Raw genomic sequence first — 5278 nt, 5'->3', positions numbered from 1 at the left:
AAGATGACGGATGTGCCTCCGATTCCGCAGACCCTCTTAAGAGAACATTTTGAGAGCACTTAACACTTCTATAGTTTTATCGGTGCCAAAAATTAAAGCAGGAGCCTCTTATGAAACACCGATGACTCCCGATGGCATGAAATGCCTTGCAGCGCGATATGTGTTGTTGCTAACTCCAGATGAAATTCAACGTGCCGTACTGCTCCTCCAGAATCATTTTGTAGCGTATAGCAACGCGCAAGGTCAACATTTCGAATACTTGGTATGAAATTCATGGTAATAAACAAACAAACCGAGCCTGAGTTATGGGTTTGCTTACATTCGGTATAATGGGCAGACATTTGTCGAACCTCTTCTCCTGGGGGCGGGCCACTGGTTTGCGGCTCTGTTACCTGGACACTATTTGATCAAGTTACATACATGTTATCTCGTTGAAGTTCCCTTAGAACCTTCTTCGAAATACTACAGAAAAAAATAAGTAGTTCGCTCAGGAAAACCAAAGTCGGGGTCATAATTCGGCGACTATAAACGATAAAAATTACTTGCGAACGTCATGAAATTCGCCAAATCGGCAGCTGTAACTTTCCGAACACCACACTTCGATATATTTGTACCTTCTGTATATATCTGGAGTCTGTCGGTCTGTCGCACTTGATTATCTTAATTTAAGTGAAGCATCCACGTCGGTGTGGCTGGACGCCTACGTGGCCGACTTTAGCACAAGGAGCTCAGGGTTTGCGCGTTGCGTATGGCAGGCAGTATTCTTTTTCATTATATTGTACAGTTGCGTGCTTACATTGAGGTGAGATTTATTGCTTAATTTAACGGTGTCACGGTGACCGCTGGTTTACTCCAAAGTGCAGTTTAACAAAAACCCAACGTATTGCGTCACACACAAATGAGTATAAGAGTTGGAACTGCGTCGTTAGCAGTAAATGACCAGCGTTTTCTTTACTAAATAATATCTGTAAACAAAAAAGAAGGGCCAAAAGAATGAATCACAAAATAAGAACAGTTTTTACCTAGTTACAGCGAGGAAAATTTTGTAACTTACACGTTTACAACGGACCACATTTACTAAACGTGGTCGAAATTTGCACCGTTTGCTCGAACGCAAGTATTACACCGCTCAGGCACCAGACAACGGCAGCAGGTGCAGCGCGGTATGTCTCGTCTATTTTTGCGGTACTTCCCAACATTTGCAACCCCCTGTGTCCTATACTTAATTACTTGTCTCAGTATCATCTAAGTCGCTTCGGGGTTTTTTATCGAATTTGAATACGTGAGGTGATATTTTGCAACATCCAGATTTGAATAATGTGTTAGTAACAAAACGACACAACAAGCCATATTTGAGTTTATAAGGCGGCAGAATCAATAAACATTCCACTAGCTGCGCTTGGTATAAAACATAAAGTGCCCGTAAATAGCTAGCAAGTTATTAAGAACCTGCAATGGTTCTTAAGGTGCTTAACGGAAGTGTAAAGTCTTTTTTTTAAAAAAAAAAAAAAAAAGAGCCGGCCGGAGTGGCCGAGCGGTTCCAGGTACGCTACGGTCGCAGGTTCGAATCCTGCCTCGGGCATGGATGTGTGTGATGCCCTTAGGTTAGTTAGGTTTAAGTAGTTCTAAGTTCTACGGGACTGATGACCTCAGAAGTTAAGTCCCATAGTGCTCAGAGCCATTTGAATCGTTTTTTTTTTTTAAAGAAAAAAAAACAACGTTTTATAATGACCACATAGTATCAATAAGGAATACCAGCTATTTTCACGACAGTCGAAAGTTCAGCTTCGATAACGTATGAGATAAACTGATAAAACATCTCTGGATTTCTTGAAGAGTGTTCCTAACGTCCTTACTAAAACGATATGAGAATAAGCAGGCAGTCTATCACACCTAACCGTCAACTCGTTGCTGTGAAATATTACCGCGCAAGTGCTCTTGACAGGTAGACAGCCGCGAACATGGACGGACCTTGCTGTATGGTAGTTTGAGCTTGTGGGCAGAAGTCCAACCCAAGTTCCGCTGCGAGAGCTTACCCGACCGGGTCAACACGGCACAGCGCCGCATTAGGTCTCGTTTGCAGAGCACCCAGTAGCCTATTCCGTGTGCTTAATGGCGCTTCGCGTACTCGCCCGCGACGCGCTCGCTCAGTTTTACGACCCCTTTACGATTAGACGAGGTCTACCACGAAGTTGTCCCAACAGCGCTCTAGGTCAGACCAGCTACGGTGCGAACCGAGCGGCTGAAATACGTCTAGCAGCAAAACATTCATCACGTCGGAAAATTAGACGCACCTTGCTAGACTTTATTGGTTGCTCCGTGGGCAGGATCGCACAACCGCATGCAACGACAACACGTTGCTCAGGCTGTGTAGTGTGGCAGGTGGTTCATCGTTTCTTGCGAAGTGTGACAAACTCCTGTTGAAGTTTACGTCCTTCTTAGCAATTTAACGTTGACTGCTGCTCTTTGGTCACCATAACTAAAATTTTCAGATAGTAAAAGTTCTTTCTGACGTATCATAATACGTACTTCTAGCTACAAATTCTCCGTTTCTTCTCATACTTGTAATTTTATTTAAAACCTCGCTTTCAGCTCACAGCGCGCTATTCATGTTTTCTACTGCAATCATTTGATATACATGGTGACTCAGCTGTCCAACCGATGTCGTTTTATACAACCCACAATGTTTCATGTGGCCTTCAAACACCACGCGCGAGATTTTCATATTGTCTCTCTCGCTTCACGTAAACGATTAGGCCCAACAAGACCTTTTTGTAAAAAATTTGATGGTCTCAAACGCATCTCCACTCCCACATTCAGCCCCCAACTGTCAGGTTTTCTAGTACGTTGATCATGGCACTCCCTCACACCAGTGTACAAGAACTTGCAACTGCACGAATAATTTCCCCCACACTCGACCTCTTCTTTTCTTCGTTGAGTGCACTTATTACGCCACCAGCACAGCAGAGCAGTTACAAATTGTAAAACAGACGTTTGTGTAAGTTTTAACTCACAATTTTGTCAGTTTTAACAGTATAAAATAAACACTTACAGCGTTCTATTCATCAGGATTTCTCACTATAAAACTACTGTGCTTGTAAGTGTCAAGTTTAGATCGAACTGTCAACATATTTACTTTTAGCGTAACGTTTGAAAACGTCGTTGTCCATTACACTTATAGGCGAGTCTAAATTAATAATTTAAATTGATAATAGCCGACTATGCTGCTGTCGTAATAGCCCAATCAATAGAGACCAAAAATGGTCGAATATTGGGGATACTTCGCGTAATCGAAAATTTTTGTTTAGTGATTGGTGGGAGTGTCACGAACAACATATTACAAGTCCTGACTGGTGAGGAAAGAGTATAGGGGTGAAGGTGTGTTTGAAGGTCACTTTTGTGAATAACTCGAAAGCTGTGGCCTTCAGTGAAAACGTATCCCAGTATAAAATTTTAACGACATTAAATTTTCCACAAAAAAGGTGCTGTTCGTTTCTCTGTAGGACTAAATAGTTTTTGCCTAGCGAGCGAGGGATTGGAAAACTCGCACATCGTTTTATCGTTTGTGAAAGCCAAATATAACACTGCGTGTTGCATAAAACGACATCGGTAGGGGCAGCTGACTCGCCCTGTATATCCATACAGTTTTATTTAGCGCCACGAGAGCACAAAGTTGCATACATAATTTTTTTGTTTGTTTGCGGGTAAAGTGTAGCACGACGCTTGCACGGTAAAGACAAAGTGGCGCACAATTCCACTGGCAGAGTGATGATGGAAATGGAAATGCCGTGTGGCTAGGGCCTCCCGTCGAGTAGAACGTTCGCCTGGTGGAAGTCTTTCGAGTTAACGTCACTTCTGCGACCTGCATGTCGATGGGGAAGAAATGATGATGATAAGGATAACACAACACCCATGTCCATGAGCGGAGAAAATCTCCGACCAGCCGGGAATCGAACCCGAGCCGTTATGTATCACATTCCGTCGTACTGACTACTCAGCTACCAGGGGTGGACAGAGTGGTGATGAGCGCTGCCGTTTTGAGTCCTCTAGCGGCGGACGACGTTTTGCGGCTCGAGGATTTAAATGAATACCTGGACTGCAAACGTGTAGCTTTCTTAATTACTTTCTTTTCCTTTCTTCTTTTTCTTATTTTTTTTTAAAAAAAAGGAATCCTTTTTCTTCGAAGCGATAGTTAAAATTTAATGGGTACACCTCTTACCAACAAAATTCTGTTTGACTTTTGTCATTCTTAGTCACGAAATTTAATTTGCATGCTTTGGCCCTACTGCCCTCACACCAACCCGATTCAGTCAACATTGTACTGTATTGTATTGTATGGAATTGGGGACCTAGAAACGACGGAGAGTCTTCGTCCCCGCCGTAGTCCTCAGTGGTTCACAACCCCACAACAGGCTACTGCAGTCCACTCACCCCACCGCCGCCCCGCACCGAACCCAGGGTTATTGTGTGGTTCGGGCCCCAGTGGACCCTCTCGGGAAGGTCTCACACCAGACGAGTGTAACCCCAATGTTTGCGTGGTAGAGTAATTATGGTGTACACGTACGTGGAGATAGTGTTTGTGCAGCAATCGCCGACATAGTGTAACAGGCGAAATAAGGGGAACCAGCCCGCATTCGCCGAGGCAGATGAAAAACCGCATTAACAACTGTCACAGACTTGACGGCACACCGGACCTTGACACTAATCCGCCGGGAGGATTCGTGCTGGTGGCCGCGACGCCTTCCCGCCCGGAAAGCGGTGCGTTAGATCTCCCAGCTAACCTTTACACATACTGTAAGAATGATTTGCGTGTGAACAGAAACGGTCACCTTCGAGGCATTCGTCATTCTGTTTTGATGCACACAATCTGTAACATGCCGGCCAGGCTTGAGACTGACTCCGCCTCCCAAACAAAAAACCCAATTGAAACGCTGGTTATGGCTTTGAGAGCTTTATGGTGCAAGCACGAAAGAAAAGCAAAGAAAAATTATGGAACGGAATTAAAGTTCAGAGAGAGAGAAAATAAAAGCTTTGAAGTACTATAAAAGGTAGCAAAGGACTCGGAAGAGCAGCTGAACGCAACGGATTGTATTTTGATACGAGGTCGTAATTTGAAGATCAACAAAAGTAAAACAAAGGCAATGGAATGCAGTCTGATAAAATTTTGTGACGCCGAGAGAATTAGCTTAGGAAATGACGCACTAAAATCAGTAGACAAGTTAAGCTATTTGGGCAGCAGAGTAATAGATGATGGCAGAAGTAGAGGAATATGAAATGC

This window comes from Schistocerca piceifrons, chromosome 7 (assembly GCF_021461385.2).
Source record: "Schistocerca piceifrons isolate TAMUIC-IGC-003096 chromosome 7, iqSchPice1.1, whole genome shotgun sequence".
Lineage (NCBI taxonomy): Eukaryota > Metazoa > Arthropoda > Insecta > Orthoptera > Acrididae > Schistocerca > Schistocerca piceifrons.
This window is presented reverse-complemented; position numbering follows the sequence as displayed.